Genomic DNA, 16,463 nt, shown 5'->3' with positions numbered 1-16,463 from the left:
CCCAGCAGAAAGAAAGTTTAATGTCGCTCTTTTGTCGCCGTTGCGTCGCTTGAATCAACGACGTGCGTTTCGCTAGGTTTACAGTGTGTAAGGTTGACATGGTGGCTGATTTTGACAAACAGAAGCACTCCCAATGTAAAGAAAAAGGTAAAGAAATCGTTTTTAACTATAAGAGTTATCTAATTACCAGTAGCAAGGCATCGATATTTACTATTAGTGCAGGGAAGCGCTGACGTAGGAATTCAAGCATAATCTATAAATTTATCGCAGTCGATATGATAAAAAATAGAAACGATGTCGTGCGTTCGGACTAGGTAATCTGTGCATTGGCGGTCACTTGAAACAACAGCGCTTTTACAAATACAAAAGCCATCATGTCATCCACTGCACACGCACAGACTAGCACCGCTCACACGCCATCTTGGAAATACTACACGTTTTATAGCTCACCGCAACACAAAATACGCAAAGGAAAATCACAAAAAGCACATGGTATCTAGCCACGGATTTACAACACGTATTTCATTTGTACATACATACGATTACGCACATTTTTGACACTTCTGCGTTCTTTTTAGAAACACCATGTATCGCACAAACGTTTCGAATGATCTACCTACACCAAACTTCGCATCGTAGCAACGTTTCGTTCTGTTTTATTCCTTAAAAGAATATTTCACAAAAACTTACTGATTCTTGTTAGATACTGTTGTTTAATCGCACATCTTTTGTTCTCATAAAATACTTAAAAATCTAAGGTTTTATTATGTGACTTCGGATGCTACAATACCGCCATGTTCAAATTACAAAAAAGAATCTACCATGGATGCAACAAACAAATGATTATGATTAGCTTTTACAGAAATAAGGTGGGTTAAATACAAATAAACAAACGTCACATATAAAAGTATTCTGGCTAAAACGGAGCATCCGCAGTCATGTCTTAAAACCAATCCTTCCCCTTCTAATCCACACTTCTCCTTGCAGAAAGCACCACGACGGCAAACGCTACCGCCACCACGTGTCCCCCGACTGCAACACGGTCGCCTCCCTCGACTCCTCGTCCTCGGAGTCCCGTTCGGGCCTGAACAGGTACTACAGGCAAGCTTGGGAGGAGCTCCACGAAGCAACCGGCGCTAAAGGTAGAAGACACGACAGGGAAGCGCCGAAAGACGGGTCGGAACTTGTCGTGTCAGACGTCTACCCAGCCCCGAGGGACAAGAGGAGACATCATCATCACCACCATCATCGCCAGCCGAGGCATCCGGATTGGCATTCGCCGCATCGTCCACAGCACAATCATAAGCCTAGGTATTAACTAGCTGTTGTAAAAATCATTTCAGTCTGACGTTTTTTTCGCTAGTGTGTTGTGCATAAAACAGTCACATTTTGCAGTGTATGTATATGTTATTTTCATTAATATGCAGTACTCATAGAACTTTTTTAGATTGACTGATGATAGAATGATCAGTTTCTGATTTACGCTCGACAGAAAAAAATCACGAACATAAGCACTTTAAAAATGTATAACAAATTTTCCACAATAGCTAAAAATATGGAAATTGCTTGAAAAAAATCGTCAATATCATGTTTGATCACTTAATGATTACTTTTTTTAATATCATTAAAACATACAAAAAAATTAAAATTCATAAACATGGTATCCGCGGTCCCGAGCGCGCACAACCATCTCGCTCAGAGAGAGGGAGAGAAGAACACTGGACCTCAAGAAAATACGAAGGGCGCAATTTGCAGGTAAAATAAATACAGTTGTTTTTAACTATGATTTAATTTAACGCAACTTTGCCCGGTCACTTGAGTATCTACATTCCACCAAGTGCAAAGTTAGACGTTGTTATAACACTCAGTGAAATGCGAGGTTGAAATTATTCACCTAAACTATGACTGAAATGGTTGTTAGACACCGTAATTTAAATATTGCTTCCATTGGGTCGAAATGGCGTTAGATTGTAGATGATGAACGTAGGTATTAAATGTCAGAAGTCCTTTGTTGGCTGGATAAAATAAAATATCAGGTTAACAAAGCGCAGTGTGACGAACAGTAGGATGACACGACTTTGTACAAAGCTCGTCTGTTAATAATTACATAGTACAGCTTCGTGTAGGTAGCGAAAACGTAGTCGTCTCGTCGTCGTACCTATAAATGTATACATATCTATTTAAGTAACGGTTTTTCCTGTAGACATTTACGTAACTTTATATTTGTTTTCTTTTTATTACTCATCAGAACGGCACATCTACCAAGCGAAATAAAATTATAAACTGAAATGAATGTCATATAAAACTAAGAAAAAGAAAAAGTTTAAGGTCTCCAGTGCCCCAGGCAGTGCACGGCGGCATAAGTCGATTTTTTCCAAGTAAGTACCTATATGCATTTACTGAAGGCTTATGACGCCCCCTGGCCACTCCTAAGGTAGAACAGTATGGTTCGACCTTCTAACTGAATTGACTCAGGTGATTCCGAGCTAGCGGGATAGATGGCGCTAATAACCATAATAGAATAGAATTAACTAAAGCAGAGCTAATTTGTATTCTTTATATTTCGGATAATTAACTAGCACTATAGTTTGTATCTTTAGGTATTTAAAATAATGTAAACAAACTACAATTAGGTATTTTATTAGGCAAGAAAATTCTTCAAGTCAATTAAACTCGATGTGCCAAAACTTACAGAAGTTTTACTACGATATATATCTTACTCGACGTAACAACGAAGCTGCTGTAACCGTGCTATTTTGTTAATAGGAAGGTATCGGGATGATAAATGATACGATTTCTGATTTCTGGAAAGGGAATTGAGATTATTATTTATTATTATAGATTTCATTATATACTTATATATAGCTGCATTACTCGTTTACTTATATGATTTAATGATAAAGGACAAGCTATAATTATTAAAAAAAAAAAACAGAAACGTCTGCGAACGAGTGAGTGAGTTGAGTGAGTTCAAGTCTCATCCAGAACAGTAATTTTTCCACTTATAAATTTATTCCAATCTATAGTTATTTATTAAACAGTCGATGCTTTGTACAGAGTCTAGTACTGAACCAAATAGCTATTTAAACAATTGTTATTTGTTAATTATGTTTAAACATTAATATAAGGGATTTAACGAACAATACTTTTGTTAACGCCTAGCATGTGTTTGTGCAAACTATACATGATGCACCACTCACACACGCATACGCCAAGAAACCTGCCCGATCGACGCGAGCCTACGGCTTTACCGACAGCGCCGCGTCCTTCACTCGTCCTCAAGCCACCAAATGGAATACGTGCTATTTAACCTATAATTTTTTTACACCTTGTATTTTTCTGGTTATTAAACCAATTTTTTATTGAAAAGGTATTAGCACTCATTTCTCCGCCAAATCATCCCAGCATTCAAGTACCGGCGTTCACATTTTTGGACCTACGACCCCGGATATTTTACCAGCGACGAACAAAGAACAAAGGAAATACTTCGCTGACGTGATTTTGGCTGTGACTACGTGGAAGTTTTCAATCATTTCAATCATCGGATTCATTGGAAATAGGACGAGTCATCCGATTTTATACCCATCTACAACTTCTACGTGGCTTGAAGATAATTTCTACGAGGACAAATACGATTGGGAGAAGAAATCTGAGAGTGAGAGTTGGGAGATAAGTAGATCGACGGCGCCGACACAGGGAAATATCATTTATAAGTTAAGTTCTAAGTGAGACTGGCAAACCGTAAGTTCGTTCCGTTTGTTCGTTCCGAAATCATTAATTTCAAACACAATCCTTTATTTGTGTATTTACTTCCCAATTAAATTACATATTTGTCCCGTAACCCTTATTCTGCAATTAACGTCCACGAATCCGTTATTTTGGGGTATCGTTAAAAACGTATTTCACGTTATACTTGCAAATCCTTCATTTTGCAAGTCTTCTCACATTCATATACCTTTTAGTAACGTTAAGGTTAATAACGTTAACGGATATTTCTTAATAACGCTCACAAATCCATTATTTTGTGTTGTCGTTACATTCGTATTACACGTTTCTTGCAAATCCTTCATTTTGCAAGACATATCATATTCATATACCTTTTAGTAACGTTAAGGTTAATAACGTTAACGGATATTTCTTAATAACGCTCACAAATCCATTATTTTGTGTTGTCGTTACATTCGTATTACACGTTTCTTGCAAATCCTTCATTTTGCAAGACATATCATATTCATATACCTTTTAGTAACGTTAAGGTTAATAACGTTAACGGATATTTCTCATTAACGCTCACAAATCCTTCATTTTGTGTTGCCGTCACAAACGTATTGCACGTTATTCGCAAATCCTTTATTTTGCAAATTATTCATACTTATACATACTTAAATACGTTAACGATCCGTTATTCTGTTAACGAGTTATTTCTAATTGCACTTAGCAACAATATTTCCTATTCGCATTCTCATCATAAACAGGTTAATTCTGTTATCTTTGCAATCACTTCATTTACGCTTCGTGCATTATTGCTCATATTTTCCTTATTGTTAAACAAAGGTTGGAATACCTTTTGTTCGTTAATAATTAACATAATTCTTATAAATTGCATTTCAGAGTGTTCTAGTTTTTTGGCATCGCTTCGTTGTGAGTGTGAACTGTATATAACAACGTACTTAAATAGTGCTATTTCACGTGTTCTAGTGCATTCCGATATCCGCGCTGTTGGGCTGGCGCCTGGCTGGCTCGGACACCGCGCGCTCGCTGCGAGCTGTTGCTACGCGCTTGCACCGCTTGACTTTTTGCAGTTTTTACGCGCACCCTCACTCCGCTGCTTTTGTACTAATTTAAGTAATCGTTTCAAATTTTTATTTTTTAACTTAATTGCATTGCAACTGTTGTTTTTCTAGCAACTCATTTCATCGCATTAGTTCGTTATAAATTACATTTTAGCTATAAACAAGCTGTCAGTGCCAACTTACACTGACACATATACTCAATTGATTAATTATTTTTAACTTGATTGTGTTACTGCAATTGGAGGTGGGACAAAACTTAAACTTCCTACTATAGATATGCCTAGCTTCTCGGGCCATTATCATGACTGGTTGGAGTTCCGTGACACATTTAGTAGTCTCATACATTCAAATAATTCAATTCCAAACATTAATAAATTTCATTACTTGCGCGCCGCGCTAAAGGGTAGTGCCGCGGTAGTGATTCAATCTTTAGATTTTTCCAGCGATAATTATACATCAGCTTGGGAACTACTTTGCGATCGTTATAATAATAAAAGATCTTTAGTGAACAACCATATTCAGGCAATTTTTGACATAGAACAATTGTCAAAAGAATCGTGTAGATCAATAAGAAACCTTATTGACACGATAAATAAAAACTTAAGAGCACTCAAATCACTTGATCTCCCTACTGAGCATTGGGATGTTCTCATAATTCAAATAATATCAAGCAAATTAGATACAACTACACATCGTAAATGGGAATCGTATAGGAATAAATTAAAGGAGCTCCCTACACTTCAAATGTTTAACGATTTTCTTAAAGATCGGGCTGACTTACTAGAATCAACTGAAATCTCTAATATAAAACGTCGGTCTAGCGACACTATGCACAGTCGACAGAAGGCGTTGACAGCTAATACTTATTCCCCCACTACTTCTCGCAAGTATGCTTGTCCGTTTTGCAATCAAGACCACGCACTGTATCTATGTCCTAAGTTTAAAACATTAAAATTACAAGCTCGCGTTGATAAAGCTAAGGCACTCAAGGTTTGCTTAAACTGTTTACGCGTGGGCCACAATGAAAAAACGTGTAGGCTGAATTCGTGTCGCACATGTGGATTACAGCGCAATAGTCTGTTGCATGAACATACAACTCCTGCGCCTTCGCCTTCGTCAAATGACGTCGCGCTGCATTCTTTGCCGCAGCCTGACGACGATGAACAATTTTCTAGTCCAGTTCAAGAAATTTCTATGTCAGCCGTAAATAATAATAGCATGCTACTGTCAACGGTCTTAATTCAAGTGACAGACCACGTAAAAAACAAACAATACGAGCGTTACTCGATAATGGTTCAACCGCGAGTTACGTTACTGAAAGTTTATGCGCAAAATTAAACTTACCTACTTCTTCAGCTCCGACAATAGTCGACGGATTAAATTATCAAACATCACGTTTGTCAAAAAGTTGCGACGTACTTATATCGTCATTACTTAATGATTATCATGAAAAGGTGCCCTGTTTTGTAGCATCACGTATAACTCAACCGTTGCCAGTGTCTCGAATTGACCGTACAACGTTAAACATACCGCCACACATTAGGTTGGCAGATCCCACATTTGATGTACCTGCTCCAGTAGACATGCTACTTGGATCAGGAATATTTTGGTCAGTACTTGGTACTCATAAAATTCCATTAGGTAAAAATAAACCAACTTTATGGGAAACCAAATTGGGTTTCTTAGTTACAGTTTCATCAGAACAAAAGTTACCATCAAAATTTAATACAGTCCATTGCAATCATAACATTAATTTACACTTACAACATTATGATAAACAATTAAATGATCAAATTTCTCAATTCTTTGAATTAGAATCAGTTGCAACGCGTAAACAAATTTCCAAAGATGAGCAGGAATGTGAACAGAGTTTTATAGATAATACCACTCGGCTTCCTGACGGTCGTTTCGAAGTGACGATCCCATTAAAGGAGACACCAGATAAACTTGGCGACTCTTATGAACGAGCTCTGTCCAGGTTCATCTCTTTGGAGCGTCGATTCAAACGTGAACCACATTTTAAAGAGCAATATTGTAAATTCATTAAAGAATATATTGCATTAAAACACATGTCATTAAATGAAAACCCCGAAAATGATACTCATTCGTACTTATTTGCCCACCATGGGATTTTGCGCGAGTCTAGTTTATCTACGAAATTGAGGGTCGTCTTCGACGGATCTATGGCAACGACATCCGGCGTATCCTTCAATCAAATTCAATTGGTCGGTCCGACAGTTCAAGACGACCTTATAAGCATACTTATAAGAATGCGCCAGCATAAGTTCATTGTTACCGCGGATGTTGAAAAAATGTATCGAATGATCAATGTTACACAATCCCAACAATCGCTTCAACAAATTTTATGGCGTTTTGAGCCCTATGAGCAATTACAACAATATAAACTACATACAGTTACCTATGGTACTGCGTCGGCTCCTTTTCTCGCGACAAGGTGCTTGACACAGTTAGGTATTGAATGTCCCGATAAGAAGGTCTCAGAAGTCATACAACATGACTTCTATGTTGACGATTTAATCACTGGGGCATCCTCTGAATCGGATCTCATTAGTATTTGCAAGGGTGTAATAACTCAATTAGAAAGTGGTCAATTTTATCTACGTAAATTCAATTCAAACAGTGCTCACATTGTGACCGAAATCATTGGCCAAAGTAATGGTGACGAATTACTTAATTTATGTGACAATGAATATTCAAAAACATTAGGCTTACTCTGGTTTTCTAAAGATGACAGCTTATTATTTTCAGTTAATCTTGGCGAGAATAACTACGTAACCAAACGTACAATACTTTCAATGATGTCACAAATTTTTGATCCATTAGGTCTTGTTAACCCATGTGTACTTTTAGCAAAAACAATTCTTCAGACGTTATGGGCCGCAAAGATTTCGTGGGACGAGCCTGTGCCGTCAGAAATATCAAACATGTGGTCTAAATTCGTATCGTCATTACGTACCATAAACAATATTCGTATCCCTCGATGTGTCTTGATCGACTGTCCTTTATCAGTAGAACTTCATACATACAGTGATGCATCTACACAAGCTTACGCCGCCTGCGTTTATTTACGTAGCGTTAACAATAATAATGTATCTGTCCATTTAGTGGCAGCAAAAAGTAAAATTTCGCCTTTGAAACCTGTGCTGACTGTACCGAAACTCGAATTGGCCGGTGCGCTCTTGGCTGTACGGCTAGCAAATAAAGTGAAATCAGCACTTAGAATTAAAATAACCACTTGCACCTATTGGTGCGACTCTACTATTGTTCTCGGATGGATTCGTTCACCTAGAGCTCATCAGCTAAAACCATTTGTGTTTAACCGAGTCAGTGAGATATGCGACTCAACTGATCCAAACAGTTGGCGCTATGTGCCTACAAAATGCAACCCTGCCGATATAGGTTCTCGCGGCGCAGACGCCAAACAATTAGAAAATTGCAGCTTATGGTGGTCAGGTCCGCCCTATTTACTTCAAGACGAACACTCTTGGCCTAAACAGCCATTACATTTACAAGATACTGATTTACCAGAGTTCAAGGTCATATGCAACTTAAATGCAAGCCATACTGATCACACATCAGATTTTGCTGAGTTTATGAAGCGGTTTTCTAATTTCAGTAAGCTTCAACGTATAATCGCATACGTTCATCGGTTTATTCACAACTGTCGTAACCCGCAAAACAAGCACACTGGTTACATAAAAATTTATGAACTAAATTTGTCCTTGAATTCAATGTGCAGATTCGTTCAGCTTGAAAGTTTTATCTCAGAATATGACTTATTAAAAAACAAAAGGCAATTGTCTGCCAATAATAAATTGCTACAATTGAACCCATTTTATAACACAAATGATAAACTGTTACGAGTAGGTGGCAGGCTCTGTAACTCATTTTATGATTATGACACTAAACACCCAATATTGCTTGATTCAAAGCATCATTTAGCCACTTTAATATTTAGACACTATCATACTATGTTTTTACATGCACCTCCGCAACTATTACTTGCAATATTGCGTCACAAATTCTGGTTTATCAATGGCCGTAACCTGGCGAGAAAAATCGTTGAAAATTGCATTAGATGTCGTCGTTATGCAGGCAAGAGCATTCAACCCATAATGGGCAATCTTCCTTCACCACGGCTACATACTGACTATGTTTTTGCTAATACCGCGTGTGACTACGCCGGACCAATCATGATACTGAACCGAAGAGGTCGAGGCAGTAGACTGATAAAGTCGTACCTCTGCATATTCGTTTGTCTGGCCGTAAAAGCAGTTCACATAGAACTTGTCACCGATTTAAGTAGTAACACTTTCCTCTCAGCACTAGATCGATTCATCGCCCGCAGAGGAAAGCCTCAAAATATTTTCTCAGACAATGGGACTTGCTTCACAGGCGCATGTAATGAGTTGTCTAAATTCTTAAAATCAAACAGTAACTACATCAGCTCAAAAGCATCTGAGTTGTTCATAAACTTCAAATTTTCACCAGCATATAGTCCACACTTTAATGGATTGGCCGAGGGTTCCGTAAAATCTGTAAAATACCACCTAAAAAGGGTCTTAGGTTTAGCCTACTTAACATATACGACTATGGAGTGTGGAATTAAAAGGAGTGCAATCTCTTATGGTAGAACTGTTGCAAAAGTGTCCAGCTGTCAGCTATAAATAATAGTTCGAAATCTCTCCAGAGTAGCGCTGGAGTAGCTAAGAATCTAGGCGTTATTGACGGAGTGAAGTGCGCTGTCTATGATTTTATTATTGTTTCCAGTATTCTAGGTATTGTAGCGCCACCTATTTAAAGTATTTTGATAACACTTTTTGGTACATGGAGATTTCATTCCTTACATAGATACGACCTTCAAACCTTCAAGAAAAGAGCGTACTCCAATCTTAAATTCCGACAACGCACAACCCCAGTGTTACCGGTGTCCATGGGCGGCAGTGATCGATTACCATCGCTCCTATATCATATATAAAAAAAGGATCGAGCAACGGATTCAGAAATCGTTCTGCCAAAGCAGCAAAGTATTGCAAATCGCATGCGATTATCTGTGACGTTTGGAGAGGCCATTAGTATCCCTTTGTATTTAGTAAAATTTTATATTAAACGCTACGACTATGATTACCTTGATCTGTTCTTATTGTTTATTAGTTAATATTATATTTCTCATTTACACTAGTTTAGTCAGTAAGCAGTTTTTCTCCACTGTACATATTGTAGGTTAAGTTCTGTAAGACTAGATTGAAGTTAATCATCGTGTTTCGCTCTTTAATAAGCTACCTGTATTTGTAATTATCATATTTTGTTAACTTTGCCCAGGTACAAAACTAGACTCCGTCTAAGCTAACTGAACAAAGTGAGGGCGTCATTATAAACGTCATACTTTCATAGAAATTTGACATAAATGTTGACATTGCCACACTATGCCATTACAGAGTTTGCTTGATTCGATTCTACCCTATTGTCAATATACTTTTAGTTTTAGTATTTTGATATATTTCCGGTGATAAATTCAACATCAGCTTTGTCGAATTTAATAATAAAATAATTTTAGGTACATTCCATTCCATGAACAACGCACCTTTTTCTTTAAAGTTCAATTTTCACCAAAGTTGAATTATACAGAAATACGATACTTTTTATCAGCGGCGGCATCATGGTTCCATTTTTATCACTTGTCACTATGCCCGTCACTTTCGCACTTACGTACTTGTTAGAACGGGACAGGTATGGTGACAAATGATAAAGAGCCGACCATCTTAGCCTTACTGTATTAAGATAAAGATGGGCAAAGTTACAATGCTTACCGTTTCTATTAATTACGCTATATATTTTTTTCTTATTTTATTATATCCTTTTACACTTCCACGTGTGGTACAAAGTAATATTAATTAAATCGACTCGTGAGTAGTACAAGTCACGTGCTTATTTTGAATATATATGAAAAAACAATTTGTATGAAAATGTGCCATGAACGGGCAGACATGACGTAAGATGATCTGATGGTGTGTAATAATTTATTACTGTAATTATTTAATATATACTGTGTACGAATAAATGTATTTGTAAATAATTTCACGGATTACAGTTGGCGATTGATGTGTAGGTATACTTATATTATTTGAATTCAAACTTAGAAACAATAATACTTCATTTTAGCTGCCGACATGTTTTGATGACTAATAAAATAAACTGAATTCAATAATGTATTTTTTCAAGGGATCAATAGTCAGACCAAGCTAAGTTGGCACTTGGCAGTGATTTTGATAGCACAAGGTGCAAGTGTTATTTTAAACGTCAAACTTCTATGAAATTACAACTTGCACCGTCTGGGCTATCAAATTCGCTGTCATCTTAGCTTGGTCTGACAATATCAACACGTCAAAATATATTTGTTGCCGACTGTACCAGCCTGCGATATACTTATGTTTACGGTTGTATAGATGTCCGACTTGTATCGGAGTATTTTAGAATTAAATATTTTGTGATAAACAATTTTTTTTTGTCCCTACCTATCTATAGGGAGTATTACTGCAATGTTCTGCCGCCAGAGTGCAGCATTAGCCCCTATCGTAAACAATAGAGTGAGAACGCGGCTCAATCTCCGTTTCGAGGTTAAGAAATTAATTTTAATTTCATATAAATGTATAGTAAATTAGGATGGATATTATTTGTTTCAGAAAATAGAAAAGAAAAGCTACTTTATTTATTTTACAGTACATATGGTGCTTCTTTACTGCACTAGTGCGAAAATTAGCATATTACGTTACTGTGTCGAACATTTAAAGGGCCATATGTACTGTAAAACGTTGTACGATACATGTGCGAATAGGTAATTCGTAACTCGTGTCGATTTAAAACACTCCCTTCGGTCGTGTTTTAATTTATCGCCACTCGTTTCGAATTTCCTATTTTTCGCACTTGTATCGTAATGTACTATTATAGAAGGTTCTAATTATTGTGATACGGAGTGTAATGCACAAGGACCTCACGGGGATAAAATTTGAAGTAGTGTAAATGAAAATTAGACATCAATTTTCTCCAGAAATTACTTCAAAACAAGTGACAATTTCTCTGAAAACCGACGTATTTTCAACGTAATTTTGATACTTAAACAATCTACATTTGCTGAAACTGTTCTTATATACCATTTAGTATAATTTACCACATTTTTTTTTAAACTGTCCCTTCTCATCACATTACCGGGGACGCGCGTTTGCGAAGACGTGCTAATAGAAACCAATACTTGTTATTTAGATATTACGCAACAAAAGGTGTACAATTTAAACGACTAAATCTATCAATTTTACATTTTTGCTCTAAAATTTACCGGCCTTTTAACCTTTTGATCGCCAAGAACACCTACAATCGTCGTCACTAGTCGTGCCCACAGCGCCAAGGACACCTATAGGTGTTATGGCGGACGCTGTCAAAGTAACCTTCACAACCTTCACACTTGAAAGTTTAATACTCCACCGAACACTGTCTATGACCGTAATATGATAAGATTCATATAGGAGTGGCATCTCTTATGGTAGAACTGTTGCAAAAGTGTCCAGCTGTCAGTTATAAATAATAGTTCCAAATCTCTCCAGAGTAGCGCTAGAGTAGCTAAGAACCTAGGCGTTATTGACGGAGTGAATTGCGCTGTCTATGATTTGATTTTTTTGTTCAAGTACTCTAGATATTGTAGCGCCACCTATTTAAAACTTTTTGATGACACTTTTTGGTACATGGAGATTTCGTTCCTTATCTCTGGCGCGGCTGCAGCGCGAGGGCATCATCTCGCCTGTGGAGTGGAGTGACTGGGGGACACCCGTGGTGCCGGTCATCAAGAAAAATGGGGACGTTCGGCTCTGTGGAGACTTTAAAACAACGGTTAACCCGGTTTTAATCGATGACAAGTACCCTATTCCGCGCATTGATGACATATTTTCATCACTCCAGGGCGGGAAATATTTCAGTAAAATAGATCTTAGTCAAGCGTATCTGCAAATTGAATTAGATGATGATTCGAGAAAGTTATGTACTATAGTCACGTTACATGGCATGTTTTGTTATAATAGGTTACCGTTCGGTATTAAATGTGCCCCAAACAAGTTTCAAAGAATAATGGATAAATTATTTAGAATACGGTATGTTACTTGTTATTTAGATGATTTGAACGTGTCGGGTGTAGATTTCGAGGACCACTGGCAACGATTGTTAAAAGTTTTTAGTATTTTGTCAGATTGCGGTTTACGTGTTGCTCCAAATAAGTGTAGTTTTTTTCAAATGTCGGTGTCATATCTCGGGTATATTATTGACGCCGACGGGTTACATACAGAAATAAATAAGGTAGACGCTGTTAATAATACACCTTTGCCTACCAACGTAAAAGAGTTAAAAGCTTTTCTAGGCTTAGTAAATTATTATGGTAAATTTTTAAGTAACCTAAGTGACATATTGAGTCCGCTATACGAACTTCTAAAAACTGAGAACGAGTTTGTGTGGAGCTCGGCGTGCGACGCGGCATTCAAAAAAGTAAAACGGTTACTAGCGAAGGCTCCCGTGCTCGCGCACTTTGACGACGCACGGCCGACGTCGGTGACATGTGACGCGGCGCCGGGCGGCGTCGCCGCTGTGCTAGCGCAGCGCGGCCCCGACGGCCGCGAGCACGCCGTGCTGCACGCATCGCGCACGCTCAGCGCCGCCGAAAAGAATTACGCGCAGATTTGTCGAGAGGGATTAGCGGTTATTTTTGGGGTAACCAAATTTCACGACTATATTTTTGGCAGGAAATTTACTCTTGTCACGGATTGTAAACCGTTGGCATCAATATTTAGCGAAAAAAAAGGGATACCGCTCATGGCTGCGAGCCGACTTCAAAGATGGGCAATAATATTAGGCGCATATAATTATGAAGTGAAATGTATTGGTACACAACATAATTGCTTGGCAGATAGTTTGTCCAGAATACCGGTTCCAGATGATAATGTTCGATCCCGTGTCGATACGTACCTACATTTTGTAGAAGACTCGGCCCCGATAAACTACAAAAGCATCGCGAAGAGCACGACGTTGGATCAAACTTTACAACAACTTACTAACGCGATAAAAACAAATTGGTTGTACTGTAACAGCGAAGATCTCAAGCCGTATTTTAATATAAGACAATATTTGAGCGTCGAGCAAGGTTGTGTTTTATACGGACATCGTGTAATTATCCCGACTAGTTTACGTGAACAGATATTAAATCAGTTGCACGAAACTCACCAAGGCATGGTGAAATGTAAGAGTTTGGCGCGCAACTATGTGTATTGGCCTAGCATCGACGCCGATATCGAGCGCGTGTGTCGCGCGTGCGACACGTGCGCGCGGGAGCGCGCGGCGCCCGCGCCGGCGCCCCTGCATCCATGGGTATGGCCGCAAGAAACGTGGTACCGTTTGCATTGCGATTTTTTTTCATTGACTAATAATACATTATATTATTTCGTTATTGTTGATGCTCATTCGAAATGGATCGAAGCGTTTCGCGTCCCGGGCACCTCCGCCAAATCCACAATCGCTAAATTGCGTCATGTTTTTAGTCAATTCGGGTTTCCGCTCGAACTCGTGTCTGACAACGGGCCACCATTCAATAGCAATGAATTCGTGTGTTATTTACAAAACAAAGGTGTTCATCATATAACAGTGACACCTTACAAACCTAGTAGCAATGGATGCGCCGAGAATTGCGTAAAAATCATTAAAACGGCATTAAAAAAAGCTATGCGGGATAAGGTTGATCTGGATGCTGCCTTGGAAGATTTCTTATCTATTTACAGAGCGACCCCACACACGATAACGGGTAAAACACCGGCGAGCCTAATGTTAAAGAGGGAGGTGCGTACGACCTTTGACCTTCTGCGGCCTAGCGTCAACGAGACGGTGCGACGTAAGCAAATCGCACAAATGAATAATAAAAAACCGGCCAAGAGCATGTCGGGCCACGCTCAGTGTAGGGTTCCGTAGTTACTCTTCCGTCACAATAAGCTAAACTGGAGCTTAAAGTATAGTAAATGGTACCTTTCACCCGAGTTAAACAAATAGGCAAATTTGCATAATCAGTACCTAATTAAAGTAAGTCTTTTTACTATGAAGGGAAAACTTTTTGCGATAACTCAAAAACAGCTAAACTGATCATGTCCGCTATAGTTTTCATTTAATGTCTTTCTTAAGCTCTACTTCCACGATTTTTTTCATATTTTTTTTGACCTATGGTTCAAAAGTTAGAGGGGGGGGGACACATTTTTTTTTTCTTTCGGAGCGATTATCTCCGAATATATTCACTTTATCAAAAAATGTTTCTTGAAAACCCGTATTAGTTTTGAAAGACCTTTCCAACGATACCCCACACTCTAGGGTTGAAGCGAAAAAAAAAATTCACCCCCACTTTACGTGTAGGGGAGGTACCCTAAAAAAAATTAAATTTTTATATTTTATTGTACGACTTTGTCGGCTTTATTGATTTATATATCCATGCCAAATTTCAGCTTTCTAGCACTAACGACCACGGAGCAAAGCCTCGGACAGACAGACAGACAGACAGACAGACAGACAGACAGACAGACAGACAGACAGACAGACGGACATGGCGAAACTATAAGGGTTCCGTTTTATGCCATTTGGCTACGGAACCCTAATAAAAAAGGTTCTTTGAGAGAATTCGCCGTAGGAGATCGGGTATATTTTAAAGTATATAAAAATAATAACTTTGCGTGGGAAACCGGTACCGTATGCGAACGTGTCGGACCATTAACGTATTACATTCGGAGCGGCGGTAAAGTATATAAAAAACATGTAGACCAGATGCACCGCGATTATTCGATCGTGCCAGATGAAGCTAACGATATCGCTATCGATAGCTATGCAACTGGATCCGCCCCTTCCCCTGAGTCAACTCCTGCGCAGGAGGAGCAAAGTAGGTCGTCCGCGCCCGCGCCGACGTCCGCGCCCGCGCCTGCGCCCGCGAGCCCCGCGGCGGCCGGGGGCGCGCGCACCCCGACCCCGACCCGGTCACCGCTTGTATCGCCACCAGACGACACCCGCGTGCCGAGACCAAAAAGGATACACGTTCCACCTAAAAGATATGGTTTTGAAATAGATTAAACCATTCGGTTTCACTTTTAGACACGTAGAATACATATTTGTATTTGTTACTTTAATGTATCGGTTTGCCTTAAATATTAAGTTGCTGTACCTTTAACATCCTACCGTATACAATTGAAGTGTTCATATGTAACTCATAAGATTCAATTTTGTATACTTGTTGACGGGTGTGTAAGTGTCGAGGTTTAAACAATTTGTTTAGTATAGTTGTAAGTATATAAATTTGCATGTGTACATAAATATACCTCCTTACGTCAGTAGGTACATTAAATGTACAAAATCTGTTAAGTAGATTTAGTAATAGGTATATAGTTTTTATTGTGTCCTGTCACTTACAGCTGTTATAAAATTATAAAAAACTGTAAGGGGAGAATGCTGTATATTGTATAAACATGTAGGTACTTTGGTTTTCTGCCGCCAACCGGCAGATACAAAATAAATGACAGTCTCGAATTACGTGTGTTTCATTCGCCGTTCTTCTAAAGTATTTCCCCGTATATACCAATCTCCACCTTC

The sequence above is a fragment of the Cydia pomonella genome, unplaced genomic scaffold (assembly GCF_033807575.1).
Source record: "Cydia pomonella isolate Wapato2018A unplaced genomic scaffold, ilCydPomo1 PGA_scaffold_32, whole genome shotgun sequence".
Classification (NCBI taxonomy): domain Eukaryota; kingdom Metazoa; phylum Arthropoda; class Insecta; order Lepidoptera; family Tortricidae; genus Cydia; species Cydia pomonella.
The sequence above is the reverse complement of the archived record's forward strand: the minus strand, read 5'-3'. Positions refer to the sequence as shown.